We start from the raw sequence: 17146 nt of genomic DNA, 5'->3' as shown, positions 1-17146 counted from the left end.
CAGGTTCTAGTTTGGCTCGCGCTTCTGGTGGCTCCCCCGAGGATTTTTCCTGGCATATTTGACAGATTATCACCAGTGTAGAACCACCTTTGGGTGTGTTTATGTAGTGTTGTTTCTCCCGGATTGCATTAGGTCTTCCGTGCTCTGAACTTTGTTTTTCACACTTACGCTTGCACATGTATGTTCTTACTTTGTGTATAGCTGAGTTTTTATTTATTCGTACTTTTATTATTATTTTTAGCTTCCGCACTGTGCACATGGCTACGTCACTTCCACGTGACAGCCAGCATGCCCTGATCTCGGTCGGGGTGTGTCAGTCGTGACACCAATAGTTGAGGTAGTTTTTTGTACTTTACCTTTTTTTTATTTATTAAAACACATAATGTGATAGTTGATACTTAATTTTTTCCTAATAATAAAGAATCCAACTACCATGCGGTTGATAGTTGATTTTTTTTGTTAATGATTCAATTAAAAATTCAACTAACCATCCATGTCATATCTCTACTAATTAATAAAACACTCATTGTCAACCAAAACTTTATGAAATTACCAGTTTAACCCTTTAATTAAAACAAAACATGAATAAGAAATATGGGGCAAAAATGTAATTTCACACAACCAAATTTTGCTATTTTTTTTAAAACCTCACCTGCATGTAATCCTAACATATATCTAATTATTAAAAAAAATTAAAAAAAAAATTAAAAACCTTCCAACTCCCACTTTTTCTATCACTCCCTTCCTCTTTCCTTCTATTTCAAAAATAAAAATAAAAAAATTTCTCACACACTTTGTGTGTGCCCATATGCTAGTATATACTAAAAGTAGGGAGATGGAAGAACCTCACTCCACCCTTCCTCTCTCTCCCTCCCTCCTAAGATTTTAGGAACTTAAAAAGGAAATTTTTGTGTTTCTAAAAGAATATCAACTCTAATGGTATTTTGGGAATCCAACCACCACATTTTGACGACTCATTTAGGAACTTAAAAGGAAATTTTTGTGTTCCTAAAATAATATTCCCTCAAATGGGAAAGTCATTATAATAGAATCCCCAAATTTGAGGTTTTTACGATTTTATGTGATAATTTGATTAGTTGCAATTTTTTGTTTATGTTAGCTTTTTTGTTTTAAAATTAGATTAACATTATGTTGTCGTGAAATATTTTTGTGAACATTTCAATAAAAAAAATTCAAATTTTGATACTAAATCTCTTTCTTCACAAAAATAGTAACTAGAATGGCTACATTATTGAATTGTGACATGGCTACATTATTGGATTATGTCATGCCTAAGTCATGATCAGATATTTTTGCTCCAGATAAAATTTCAACCCCTTGCAACAATTGGATGAGATTTTCTTATCTCAATCTTATCCGTTGGATTGTTATCTATCTTTTTATCCTCTCATTATAAAAATGATGTCTCTATCTCTTTCACATTCATCCTATTTTTTGCATACATCCTTCAAACCCTCAAATTATCCTTCTCAATTACCAAACCATAATGGCACAACAAGGGTGTGATAACTCATCCCTTGACGATGATAATCAAGCTATGGTGACGACGACCATGCACGAGGAATGACAAAGAATTCAAGGGAAGAAAGTCACAAAGGCTAAACATGGTGCCACATCATCAAGCCAAAAATGCATTCCAAGAGATAGGGTAAGTGGTCATGAACTTCTTATGCGTCATTACTTTGCTAACCCTCCCATGTATCCAACTATTCATTTTCGAAGCATTGAAATATTAACACATGTAAAACTGTTGTACGTTAGTGGAAGGAACACTGTTGCCATTCAACTTTGGTTAGTGACATTCCCACAATCATCTTTGGTGCAGATGTTACCCATCCTCAACTTGGGAAGGACAGCAGTCCGGTAATTGCCGATGTAAGTTCACTCGTAAATTCATTGTGCTAGGGAGCATTTCAGAGCATTTTGACAAGAAACTGGCCGAAAACCAGAGAGAATTATCCTCTTCATGTAAGAATTGTTTTTGCTGTGGTCAAGAAAAATGACACAATGCTCTGCTAACATTTGTTAAGAAAAATGACACAACGCTCTGCTAACATTTGGCTTGTCAATCGATGCAGGAGGGATATATGCCACTAGTTGCTTTTTTTATGGTACAAACTGATAAGAGTGGCAATTTTCAACTATGTTACAAATTTTACATGCATTAAGATATAATGCATTTGATGCTTTTCCGTTTTGTGCATTGAGATATTGTAAATTTGATCTTTTTTCCATTTTTTGCTTTAACTATCATTACCTTGTCAGGCACTGTTGTTGACACCCAGATTTGTCATCCGAGGGAGTTCGGCTTTTATCTCAACGGTCATGCTAGCATTCAGGTATTATTTGTGTTGTTGATTTATACATGCCAGTTTTGTTTTTGTGGTAGTTTCCTTGTCCTCTTATGATGATGTATTCGTGTTCTTTTCATTGCTAAATATAAAACCTTAAGTTGTGGTTATAGTTCGAATTGCTATCTTCTGTTCGTGTGGGGAAATAACAGGTATGCACACTACCATGTCCTATATTGCGATTTTTCAGTTATAAAGGAACTATCCTTATTCTTATCATAAGGCCTTATTATATCATGATGGAGGCAGATTCTCAATTCAGACTAATAATGAGACCCTCTTAATATCTTCGAAGATATGTAGTTTGAGGGAACGCTCGATCACCAAATTATCTATATGAGGGAACAAGTTTGAAACCAGCAGGTTGGTTAGTCATATGAGCCCAAATGCTAACATAGATAGAATAACCCACAATGTATATTTAAAGCATGCAATAGGTTTCAACAAGGAGGCAATCTCTTTGGAGGGCTTCACCAAGTTGCTTACACAGGTCCAACAACATCTATTATCTACTATCCATGCGCAAGGCTGTCTAACAACATATGGATGCTATGAGCGAAGAAAGTGGTGGTCAACACTGATTTAGGCATATATGCCTCGACAAGTGAACAACGTTATGCACTTCAAGAATTGGCTTGTAGGTTTTTGTATGACTAAAAGGATATTTGTTATCATAGATATCTTAATATGTCAAAGATACTAGGCTCATACAACGAACTCATTGAAGAATAGACGGCCCAAGAAAGTGTACTAGAGACGCTGTTTGTGGCGGCTTTGAGAGATAGAATCCCCCTTTAGGGTACACTTTTCAAACTCATAAGAAAATAAGCATAGAATGGGATTGTAACTTTTGATTCGTCATTCAACAACTAGGTTTACAACTTTATACAATGATACAGTCAATAAGAACCTAAACTACAGCCTACAAACAAGGCTTGATTAGTAACTAAACAAGGAAGTAAATAACTACAATATCAATTTACAATATTGATTAATTAATAGAAATATCTTCCTTAACACTCCCCCTCAAGTTGGAGTGTATGTTAATGACACCCAACTTGCTAAGTAAGACTTCAAACTACAATGAACTCAACGGCTTGGTGAATATATCAGCTGGTTGATCACTTGTCCTTATGTATGCCGTGCTTATCATTCCTTCTTGAATCTTTTCTTGTACTAGGTGACAATCAATCTCTATGTGCTTCGTTCGTTCATGAAAAACAGGAATTGAAGCAATGTGTAATGCCGCCTGATTATCACAAAATAACTTGACTGGTTGTGACTGATTCACTCTTAGGTCTTTTAAAATATTCTTCAACCATATGATTTCACAGCATGTGGTGGCCATAGAACGGTATTCAGCCTCCGCACTGGAGGGGGATATAGTTGTTTGTTTCTTAGTTTTCCAGGAAATAGGTGCTTGACCAAGCAAAATACAGTACCTCGTTATCAACCTTATAGTATCCCTACATCTAGCTCAATCAGCATCACAAAATGCTTGTAATTGCAACGAACCCGTGGAAGGAAGAAAAAATCTTTGTCCAGGTGTTTGTTTAATGTACTTGAGTACCTTGTGTGCAGCTTCAAGATATGGTTGTCGAGGTTTCTCCATGAACTGGCTTAGCATGTGAACATCATAAGCCAAGTAAGGCCTTGTTATGGTCAAGTATATCAACCTGCCCACAAGCCGTCTATATGATGAAGGATCATTCAACACCTTTCCTTCCATTTGTGTGAGAGACAAATTTTGATCCACAGGAAACCGTGAGGGCTTAACTCCTAGAAACCCAACATCATCCAATATTCCTAGTGCATATTTTTGTTGACATAGAGTAATTCCACGTTTTGAACGTGCAACTTCTATTCCCAAGAAATATTTGAGTTGCCCTAAATCTTTCAGCTTGATACGATGAGAGAGAAACTGCTTGGTTTCTTTAATTTCATGCAGATTATTCCCTGCTAATATCACATCATCAACATAGATTAATAAAGTAATGAAGTTACCATGACGACTTTGGACGAATAGTGAATAGTCGGACCATGATTGATGAAATCCAGCGACTTTAAGAGCATTGGATAACTTAATGAACCACTGACTCGAAGCTTGCTTTAGACCGTAGAGAGATTTATTAAACTTGCATACTCAAGTCTTCCCCTTTCGTCCGAAACCAGGAGGCAAGGTCATGTAGACATCCTCTTCGAGATCACCATTTAAGAAGGCATTGTTCACATCCAGTTGATGGAGGTGCCAACCGCGCACAGCAGGAACACTAATAAGCACGCGAACGGTGGTTAACTTAGCCACTGGAGCAAAGGTTTCACAGTAATCAACACCTTCAATTTGACTGTAACCCTTGGCAACAAGGTGTGCCTTGTACCATTCGATAGTGCCATTAGGTTGAAGCTTAATCTTGTAAACCCACTTACACCCAATGGGACGTTTATGCAGCGGTAAAGGCACGAGTGTCCATGTATGATAGGCTTGAAGAACAGCAAGTTCATGTTGTATGGCATCACGCCAGTTTAGATCTCGGAAAGCCTGCGAAAAACTGGTTGGTTCTTTAAGAAGGGTGAGATTAGTGGTATAAGCTTTATGGTGAGGTGAGAGACGATCATAGGATAAATAAGTGGAGAGAGGATGAGAAGTACCTAACAAGGATTGGACCACGTTCGTAAAAGATGTGGGAGCATTCCGGGATGGGAGATACCTCAATATGAAAGTCTTGCAAAAAGGTAAAGGGTTGGGTAGGTCGTGTTCCATGGCGGGGTGAAGTTGGCGATGTTGTGGGTGATGGGGAAGGGGATGAGGATGGTGATGGCGATGCTGTAGATGAAGGCGCAGGGATATTTGATGGTGGGGTGGGTGATGGTGATGAAGGTGGGGAAGACGAGGGTGGGGTATCGGTGGGTGTAGAGGCTGATTGTGGAGAGTTGTAATCAGTGGTGTCGGGTGGCGTAGGAGATATGACAGGAAAAAAGTCCATATCAAGCGATGGCAAGGAGTGGATTAGAGTGGAGGACTGTGGTGTAGCAGCGGAAGTGTGCAATTGATAAGGAAAGTGTTCTTAAAAAAAAAATCACATCCCGTGAGACAAAAACTTTGTTGAGTTGAAGATCAAATAAATGATATCCCTTTTTACCATATGGATAGCCAAGAAAGACACAGCGACGGGCACGGGGATCAAATTTTGAAGGTTTGTGTGGCTGAGTGGAAGCAAAACACAAACAACCAAACACGCGTAAATAAGAGTAGTTGGGTGCTTTCTGGAACAACTTTTCATAAGGTGTCTTCCCTTGAAGAAGGGGTGTGGGTGTACGATTAATAAGGTAGGCTGAAGCAAGTATGGCGTCCCCCCAAAAATGTTTTGGCATGTTGGCCTGAAAGAGGAGGGCTCGAGCAACATTTAATAAATGGTGATGCTTACGTTCAACAACACCATTTTGTTGTGGTGTGTTGACACAGCTAGTTTGATGAATAATACCTTGAGTGGCGTAAAAACTGTCAAGTTTAAATTCAGGACCATTGTCACTTCGAATCATTTTAACCTTGGCATTGAATTGAGTTTCGACCGAATGGACAAATTGTACAAGGAGCTGTTGTGTGTTAGATTTGTGTTTCATCAAATAAATCCATGTGCTCCTGGTGTAATCATCAATGATAGTGAGAAAGTATTTTGCACCAGAAATAGAAGCAACATGATACCCCCCTCCCAGATATCAACATGTACCAATTCAAAACACAATTTAGTGGATATGGAACTCAAAGAAAATGGTGCTCTTGTTTGCTTGGCTAAAGGGAAAATGACACATTTATTAGAATTACAAGATTTTTGTTTGAAAAAAAGGAAATAACATGGAAACAATTTGTGATGGATGTCCTAGGCGTTGATGCCAAAGATAATGGTTGGACGTTCGTATGGTGTTGCATGTTCCTTTCTTTGGTGGATCGAGATAGTATAGTCCCTCTCGTTTAATTCCCGTCCCAATCATCTTCCCCGAGCGTAGGTCCAGTATGACACAAAACTGTTTTAGGAAGATGGTAATATAGAGGGAATCATATGTGAGCTTGCTAATGGTTATCAAATTTAATTTGAAAAATGGTACACACAAAACATTATCAAGCATAAGGTTGGGAGAGAAGACAACTTGTCCAATGTGGGTGACCGTGGCGAGGGAACCAGTAGGTAGTTCAACAGTATGGTTTGTAATGGGCCTTGACGTCGTGAGAAAATGAGGGCTGTAGACAATGTGGTCCGTTGCACCACTATCCAAGATCCAAACATTTTTAATGCCATTATGCGTAAAAGAAAAAGCTTTACCTGAAAGTTCATTATTCGAGGAACTACCAACTTGATTTGCAAGGAGGATCTTTTTTGTTTAACATTGCAAGTATTTGCTTGCAATCTTCTTGGGAAAAAAGAAAGTTTGGCATCCCGTCCTTTTTATCATGCACGGCAACGTGGTTGCCCTTGGAAGTGGATGAGCGGCTTTATTCAGTTTCAGCAGTCGCTTTGCGTTTGCGGCAATATTCGAAGGAATGACCTTTCCACCCACAAAAAGTGCACTTGAGATGAGCACGACAGTTTTTGGTGCTATGATTTGTCTTGTTACATTTTCCACAACGAAGACCACCATCCTCTTGTTCAGTTTCTTAGCCACCATTTTTCACAGCAAAAGCTGCCGCTTCAGGTTGGGAAGTATGCTTTCCACTTGAGACTTCTACCTGTCTCTCATGGCGAATGACAAGAGAGTAGGCCTTGTTCATTGTAGGTAAAGGCTCAAAGAGAAGAGTATTACTACGAACAGTAGAATAAGAATCATTTAAACCCATGAGAAATTTCATTGTTTTCTGGGTTTCAACATAAGAGATGATTTCCTTCTTCGTATCACAACGACATGCAGGAATAGAACATAGCACATCACGTTCGTCCCACAAGCTTTTTAATTTGGTGAAATATGAACTCACCGTCATGTTACCTTGCACACAGTCATGAATCTCGTTTTCTATATGAAACAATTGAACAATGTTCACATGAGAAAACCTTTCTTGCAAATCAAGCCACATTTGTCTTGCATCCTTGCAATTGATGACGCAACCTGAGATTTCTTTTGACATGGATCCTAAGAGCCACGCCTTAACCAAGATATTGCATCGATTCCATTTCTACAATTCTTTATGTTCATCTTCTCTTGGCTTGTTGATCGTCCCATCAACAAGCCCTAGTTTGTTTTTGACCGTTAAGGTCATGGTCATGGATTGAACCCATGTACTGTAATTGTCTTCCACCAATGGTTGCGGCACAAGGACTACACCAGGTTGGTCCAAATGGTGGAGATAAAGTGGATGATTAGGGCTTTCCCACTTTGGATGTGAAGTCATGCCTGAGAAGGTTGACTTCGTGTCTGTTCTATCACCCATGGCTATGTTTTACTAGGGTTGTTTTGGTGTTTGTGTGTTTGCTTTTTATTTTCCCAGATATCAATCACTCTAGTACCATCATAAGAAAATAAGCATAGAATGGGATTGTAACTTTTGATTTGTCATTCAACAACTAGGTTTACAACTTTATACAATGATACAGTCAATAAGAACCTAAACTACCACCTACAAACAAGGCTTGATTAGAAACTAAACAAGGAAGTAAATAACTACAATATCAATTTACAATATTGATTAATTAATAGAAATATCTTCCTTAACACAAACTAGTTCCTCCTTCATTACTTTGCCAACTAAAAACTTCTACTCCACATTTCGCAATCGACGAACATCAAAGTTACCCTCAAGAAAGCAAAGAGTCTTATCCGCAACCCGACATTCACAAATCTCATTGCTTGTGATGCATAATAATCATCCGATCCAAAATCACTCTATATATACTAAGATATTATCGGAAGGACATCATCACCCATGTGTGTTAAGATGGTGGAGACTGAGAAAAGTCGGACGTTCTCTCACATTCTTGAGAGGAGGGTATGTGAGACATTGATTGAAATTATATCGAGTGACTTTGGATATGATGATTATTATGTCTTACATGCAATGAGATTTGTGGACTTTGTGTGTATAGATAAGACTTTTTGTTTTTTCGATGGGAATTTTGATGTTCATCGATTATTAAGTGTGGAGGAAAAGTTTTTAATTGGTGAAGTAATGAAGGAGGAACTGGTTTGCAAAGTGTACCCTAAAAGGGACATGTACTCGAATTTCTCAAAGCCGCCACAAAAAGTGTTTCGAGTATAATTTCTTGGGCTGTCTCTTCTTCAATGGGTTCATTTAGAAGCCAAGTATCTCCTATTTGTCATACAAAAACCTAGGATCCAACTGATGGAGTGCTGTTTGATAGGAGCATATTTAGGCGACTTACTTAGCTTGTTTTCGTGCATCTATGTTGTTAATTCATAGTTGTTTTAGTAGTTTAAGCCATTTTCGTGTGTTTTTAGGTTCATATGGCTAAGGAAGCAAAAAGATGCATTTTGGAGCATTTTGGAGCAAAATTGGGCTTGGAATGGATAGCATATGCTTGGAGCCAAAGTGTTGGACGAATTTGAAAGCCTTGTATGCACTTTGGACATAAAACAAAGGGCCTAGCCCAATCAAACAATCCTTTGAGCCATGCAAAACCTCTAGCCCAATCAACAACCCTTAGCCACATGCATTCACACACACATGCACTTATTCTTTCATCATTGCACCACCATTCACACACACATGCACTTACTCTTTCATCATTGCACCACCAATTCAACACATGCATTTCCACCTTCCTACTTCATCATTTCAACCACATATTCACCCACATGCACTCTAATCATTCAACACATGCATTCACACACCAACAACCTAGCTCTTTTTCCATCATTATTTCATCCACATGCACTCTCAATCATAACAACCACATTCACTCTTAAACAATCACCCACTTATTCTCCCATTCCCCCTATAAAAACCCATGCATTCATACACAAAAAAACACATCTCATTTTCATACACAAGACACCACAAACACATCCAATCTTTCCCTTTTGCCGCAAATCCCCTTCCATTTCTACACAATCTCTTCTCGGCTTCATTCCATTCCATACACTCTCCCATTCACAGAAACCATTCAACATAAGCCGCTCCACCTTCATTTACAACACACTTGGAGCACCAACACCGAAGGCAACTCTTAAGGGATTTCGACATCAGTTTTGCTTCAAGGGTTCTTTCTTCTTAATCCTATGTTCACTCATGTTATATATTTTTATGTCAAACCTTTTGTAAACATGAAGTGTAACTAATCTCTCTCTAGGGATTCGATGTAGCCTTGCAAGATTGCCATGTAGTTAATTCAGAATTCTCATTTAATCTATCTATTTCTTGTTTCATTCTCCGATTTAATTGTGACTTGGTGTGTTGATTTTAATGCTTGATCATCATTTGAATTAACCGCAGGTTGTTTTGCCAAGATTAAAGCACACATCATGCATAATCTTGGTGGATATGTGAATGAATGAAGGGAATGTTTTGCAAACATCCTGCCGAGTGTTCCCTTTGGTTTTGTGAAAGTTTCTTGTGCACTACATATTCTTGATTAGGAACCAAAGTTGCACATCACAATTAGGCTCATGATTAGAGACATTTGATCAAATCCACACATCATATGGTTGATCATATCTAAGTGAAACAAACTCAAGAAATAGGTAGATGGATGAGTATAATCTGATTCAACAAGCATGGCCTTGGGTTAGCAATGGTAAAATCGAATCCCTAGCTTCATCTCCATTGGTACTATCTCATTTTATTAGCTGTTGATTCATTCATTTTGTGTTTACTTCATTTCTTTATGTTTTCAAGGTACAACAACAAATCTGCCTACATTGATTAGTTTTATTTCTCTAGTAAAGAGTTCTTGCAAAACAAGTGATTATATAGGTCCAATTAGTCCCTGTGGATTCGACACCCTTACTTGTGCCATTATACTAAACATATTCTAGCATGAAGAAGGAAAACATTAATCACTGTTCACTTTCCGTGACATTAAACTCTATTTGCTCATAACATCCACATGTTTTCAGATAACCCTGAACATGGATTCGCGATAATATACAATAAATGCGATTGAGCATGTGCAAGCAAGCATGATGAACTGATTACATGCTTTAACTGTACCTCATGGGGTTGTTTTACTTATGTGAGCATTTGGACATGTATGACTAACCAACACGTTGGCTTCAAATTTATTATGCATATAGATGCTCTGGTGCTTGAGCGTTCACTCAAACTACACATCTTCAAAGATATTATGGGAAAGACATCTTCACCCGTGGCGTATTGAGATGGTGGAGAGTGGAAAAAGTTAGTCATCTTCTCACATTCTTATGAGAATGGTACATGCTACACTCGGTCAAGTTTATATCGAGTGATTTTAGATCAAATGATTATTCGTCATAGCTGTAGATGATTTCTCAATAGGAACTTTGATGTTTGTCGATTGCGAAGTGTGGAAGTTTTTAATTGGCGGAGTGATGAAGGAGGAACCGATTTGCAAAGTCTGTTATGGACTAGCGGAAAGAGATTTGATGATGAGTCTTGAGGAGGATAACCCTCAAGAAAGTCTTTCAAGACTTGAATTATAAAACATTAACAGTACTAGCTGTATGTTCCTCAAAAAATAAAAAATAAAAATAAAAAAAACAGCTCTAGGTTGTATGAAGTGACATTCTCAAAAAGCAATTCCAAAAGAGAAATTCCACTTCACTCACTCAAGTCCTCAGGAATGCAAGGCATGTTAGGACTTTGTATAAGTTGAAGCTTAACAACTTTGTTTCGTGAAGTTTCTATGTGTGTATATTTCACTCAATGTATCCATTGTTTCTTATTTGGCTCCTTGAGCCTTCCATTACTATTTGTGTTGTTGATTTATATATGCCAATTTTGCTTTTGCGGTAGTTTCCTTACCCTCTTCCAAGGTCTTGTTTATGATTTAATTATGTGGTTTCGGATTAGTGCACATTTTTACAATTTGAATCCAATAAAATGTCTTTATGGTTTCCAGTTGTTCTTTATCTAAGTGTACCCAGTTGTATTGAAGCAATTTAATTTACACATAATTTTAAGTTATATCACGCTTATAATTTTGTAGATCAAAAATTTAAGTGTTCTACTTTGTAGGAATCATACGCATGATAAGGAGTTAGAACTCACGAAACTTTAGATTTACTCATATTTCTTCATAATAAGAAGTTAGAACTCACAAAACTTTATTATGACAAACCTTAGATAGGATAAAAAACCGTAGTCTAAGGAAAAAACAAGTACTTGGTAAGTCAAAACTAAACACATTCAAGACGCAAGTAGAATGCACACAAGGTTATGACCACTTCAGGATGGGTGTCTCTGGTTAAAACCTTGTTAGGTAGCAAAAACCCAAAGCAAAAATGCTCCAAATAGTAGGGCAAAACAGTACATTAAGATCAAGTAAGTATACTTTTGGAAGCTCCTTGTGTTCTATAAAACTTTCAAATGAGACCTACAAGCAATTCAAATCAGATAATTTATGCATACCAATTCCTTGAACAAGTTTTTGGAAAGTGGACTTCAACAATGACTTGTAAAGAGGTTAGCAAGATTGTCCTGGGGACGGATCTGACAATATAATATGTCCGCCTTCCATACTGATCCTCTCATATATGCACATTATTAATCCTAAAATGAGACACCTCAACCCTAATAATACAAGTTACAAGGTCATAATGTGCTGGAGTCCGTGTTCGTTGTTTCTAAAAAGAACCACCCCAGGATCTGTTACTAGAGAATCGATCACTGCCGGTAGAACCCTTACTGACTTGAGGTGTAGTGGTATAAGATCCATTGCTAGTAGTATACCCTGAAGGCTGACCCCCTTCTTAAAAACCGTTTTACCTTTCATTCCACCCCATAAACAATGCTTCCTTGATGTTATTGGCCCTGAACTTATTCTTAAATCCATTGAATTGTCCTCCGCTAGTGCTTGCTTGCTTGCCTTTCGCTACCTATTTCTCCACTTTCTTGTTATTAACTTGCTCGACCTGTGGAACTGTGTGGAAAGTTGTCTTATAGGTAACACCATCACTGACCATCACATAAGTACACAACTTTGGATTCAAGCTTGCAATGAACTGCTTCCTCTTCTATTTTGCATTATCTCGAATACCCAAGCAATACTCCACAAGACGCCGAAACTCCCATTCAAAGTCAACCACAGACATTTCCCCTTGCTCAAGAGCTAGAAATTCTCGCCTCTTGATAGCTTGAAACTCAAGACTCAGAAAATTGTTCTTAAACCGCTTCTTGAAGAGATTCTAAATCCAAGATGTGTTAGCAAGAATATCTCTACTCTGTTTTCCACCAATTCTTAGCGCTCTCCACCATGAATAATGTAGCCGTGCTCATTCGCTAATCCTTGGGACATCTCATAACTTCGAGGACATCATCCATATGCTCTAACCAAGATTCAACTTTATCTCCCGCCCACGACCATCAATGGAGTAAGCACCATGACTCACAACAACTCTGCTTGAGTGCAACCTCTATTAGCATTGGAGATTAGTTGAGCTAACTTACTGTTGTAGCCCTGAAATAGAAGTACGTTCACGCCTAAACGACATAATTCTATCAAGAAGACATTAAATTATGTAGCACTACAACTGGCATCATTCGATGCAAACGTATGTGCATTAACTAGGCTCTAATAGCAAATTCACATACTTCGACCCCAATAACACCAGCTACAAGGTTGTAATGTGCTGGCCACCACTAAATTGATCATATGGTCTCATCGGGAGATGACATCACAAGCCAACTTAATGACGAAAGCCATCATAAGATAATATGATGTGAAAGAGTTTAAAACAAAACATTCATTATTACATTAGAAGTCAACTAACAAGCACTCCTAATCAACCTCCCAACTTGGGGACACATGTTCAGCGATACAATCCCATTATTATCACATCACACCAGAGTAGATAGTAGTTTCATACAAGAGTTAACATAAAACAATGTTGTGTTGTGTATAATCAAAAGTACGATCATGCAATTATTACAAACTGGATAAAACTTCAGTAAAGGAATCATCACCAAGTTCAAAGATACAAGCCTCACTGCCAAGCCCACTCGTCACTCCCAGGGTTATCCTTGTTCTTGCTATGTCCTAAGGGGTTGACAAAATAAAGTGTTAGTGGATCAAGTTTATCTAATCAAAATCATTTGAACATATTAACCCCCGTTTTGAAATCACGTATATAGTAAAAAACTACATATATCTAATACTACCATAATAGTAATATGATTCATATCTCGTAACTCGTCATATCAAAGAAGTAAATTACATCACATAATCAAAGTAATTCAAGTTTATAGCAAGCAAGTGAAAGGGCATTTACTTAATTGAAGGCTAGCGTCTACTAGTAATATCAATACCTGCAATAAACCTACGGTTGTAGCTAGTTATACAATATGTATTATAACCATGTGGTGAAAATAAATGATCTCAAGATATAATTTGAACTAGGCTTTTTTTTTAGCTATGTCTACTGGAATTCCATTTTAATATTACTTTGCCCCTGTAACTCAAAACTTATCACTTTACTTCCTGAAACTCAAAATTCGTTTCACTTTGACTTGTGGACTCTCTCTTCTCCTTAAAATTTATAGGTCGCCTCCTAAAACATATGTAGGACCCAACATCCAATGAGACTATGTCATATGTGCAATAAATTTGATTATAAATCTTCATTATGCGTCAACATTCACCAATAAGAGACTATTAAGTTTAAAAGAAATTAAGAGATAAAAAAAAATAAAAAAGAAATTGATTAACCTAGCTCACCTAAATCAAACCCACATAAGAAATTAACAAATCTATGACAATGTGAAGCGAATTTTGAGTTTTATAGAGATGACTTTCAAGTTTGAGGGGGCAAACTGGAATCAAAATTGAGTTCTAAGAGGCAAAGTGAAGCGAATTTTGAGTTTCAAGAAGTAAAATGATAACTTTTGAGTTACACAGATCAAAGTAAGATTAAAATGGAGTTCCAGATGGCGTAGCTAAAATAGGCCTTTAACTAGAAGGTGATTGTTCTGGACTGTTCTGTTCGCCGTTCAAAAGTACATGGCATAACATAACCCTCCAAGCTGACTATTTTCTCGTTGAAGTCTTTGCAGGCTAGAACCACACTTTATGGGTTGTTTTTCTGATGAAGATCTCAACTTTATCCTTAATTAGGCATCACTTCAAATACATTCCACCATGAGCATGCATTGGTGTCCAATTTGTTGTTGAGTGTACAAAATTTGAGCTTATCAACGTGTCATCCCTGGTATACCTAAAATCCACAATCATCACGATGAAATCCGGAAAGATGATGGTGACACAGGTTGTCCCTTATGTTTCACAATCATGTCACGATCGGCTAAAATGATGGGTGTGATCGAGTAAAAGTAAAACAAGTTGTTCTCTTTTGCTTGAATTACTAAATGCAAAAATTAAATGCCCCTTGAAAATCTATAAATTTGTTGTTCACGTATTTTTCAATTTGGGATTGAGTAAATATAGTAATTTTCTTCAATACCAACTGCCCATCTACGGATAAATGTAAAGTGATAGACAAAATGGCTCTTTTATCACAATGGTGAAAAGATGCTGAGCCCTACAATTTGAATTTAAACTCTATCGATGACTAATTTAACAGAATCTTTTGTCTGACCCAAAAAATAAAATAAAATAAAATAAACCCTCTTGTCCTTCTCCACCTTACTAATTGGTTGGAGTCAACATGTACTAAAATTTTAGAATAACGTGGATTAGTCGATGATGTGGTTGATGAATACTTGTTACGTGAATTATTTATTTAAAATATTCCTGATTTGTAATAGTCACGAATAACATGTTGTTGATTGAGACGAATAATCATATACCTCCATCTTGTTGCCATTGTCTCCCCGACCAGGACCCATATATACGGATTAGGATTGGGTGACACCTATATATATTTTTTTGTTCGATTTGATGTTAGATTAGTCTTGATGGGGTTTGAACTCATACCATCATGTAAAAGCTCAACATCATTTCATTACTGTGGTAAATAGTCACTTGCTTGAAGACACCTATTTTTTACACTCATTTTACAAACATATTTTGTAAGGCCAATTCCGCACTTTACTCAATTGATCACTTATAGATCATTCTTGCAAAAAATTAGACAAATTCAAAATCATGAAGACATTCATTTTTAGTAAAGAAAATGGATGAATACAGTTTTGCAGAGAAACACTAAAATAATTGTCATTTAATCCAATGGTCATATACTTTCGAATTTGGGTGATTTTTCATAGACATGGTATTTGAGGAAATACTTAAAAGATAAACAATTTGAATTGATAAAATAACACAAGAGTAAAACTACTTCTCTATTTTGTTCATATAGAAAGCAAAACAAGTAAAAATAATCTACAACTAATTGAAATGTGTATATTTGGCACTCGTTGAAGTTGATTTCCAATTATATTCAATCTTTTGGAAAAGCTAAACTAACATCGAATTGTTTCGCGCTACTTTAAAGTCTGTAGCACATCAATTCACTACCTTCTTCATTTCTCACGTTTTTTTTTTTTTTTCACTGATAAGCGAGATAGGTCTTAAGCTCGACTTTCGCTAAAAGTGAATCTGAATCAAATTATTGCTAATTCATTATGAGACTTAACATGCTTCTCCACCTCTTAGTGTAAGTGTAGATAATAAAAAAAAACTAATGAAAAAGGCTTCAAAACTTTGAATTTTAATCAAAAGTCATCTACTAACTTTATTTAATGATAAGAACAATAAAAAGAAAAGAAAAAACAAGGAAAAAAAACTACTGAAGGAAGCGCGTGCATATATGTGAATTTGATCAATTCCTAACCAAATCCTCCCATGATTTTAATCACTCACTCACTGTTGACCAACCCCTAATTATTAATATATATATATATATATATATATAATCTTATTAATTTGTGTAAATATATTATTGGCTACATTTATTTTAAATTTCAATTGCCTGCAGAATTGCCTCATGCGTGTGAGGTGAGGAGGATGAGGGTCGAGTTGTAATGGAGTCATTTGCTGATTAAAAAAAAAAAAAAAAACCTAAAAATTATGTGCTCTTTGTACTAAAGACAAGGGGATTGGATTATCATTGCACTTTAAGGGCTCCATATTTCATCCCATTATTCCTAATTTCATGTACCAAGGTGGAGGTGGAGATTTTTCAAGAGGCAATGGGATTGGAGGAGAGTCGATTTATGGGGCGAAATTCGCATATGAGAACTTCCACTTGAAGCATACTGACCCTGGAATATTGTCCATAGCAACTTTAAGTTTTTTTTTGTCATTTTTATTAAAATTTTAGGGTTTTTCATTAAAGTTTAAGTTTTCTTTTAGAGGAAAACTAATGAAAATAGCTTGAAAACATTGAATTTTAACGAAAATGACACAATAAAGGGTAAAGAGAATAGTATCATGATTGACTTTTTAGTGTAAAAATGTGATTTTTCGTTAAAGTGAACAGTACTGGAAATTTTTCTTTAAAGTTCCATTTTTTTAATTAAATAAAATTATAGCATGACTTTTTATCCAAATCTTTTTCATAAAAGTTTTCTAAATAAAATTACCCAACAAAACCACATTATTTTGTGTAAAAAAAAAATATAAAATCACATTAACTTACCGATATAATCCAAACTATAAATATAAAATTCCTCTATTTCC

The 17146-nt window shown here is 36.5% G+C and overlaps 1 pseudogene; it reads right to left on the bottom strand.

The window, feature by feature from the left end:
• Positions 1-3849: 3849 nt before the first annotated feature.
• LOC148698107 (uncharacterized) lies at positions 3850-7791 on the bottom strand (annotated as a pseudogene).
• Positions 7792-17146: the final 9355 nt, after the last annotated feature.

The sequence above is a fragment of the Pyrus communis genome, chromosome 3, assembly GCF_041283825.1.
Source record: "Pyrus communis isolate YQ-2024b chromosome 3, ASM4128382v1, whole genome shotgun sequence".
NCBI lineage: Eukaryota > Viridiplantae > Streptophyta > Magnoliopsida > Rosales > Rosaceae > Pyrus > Pyrus communis.
This window is presented reverse-complemented; position numbering and strand designations above follow the sequence as displayed.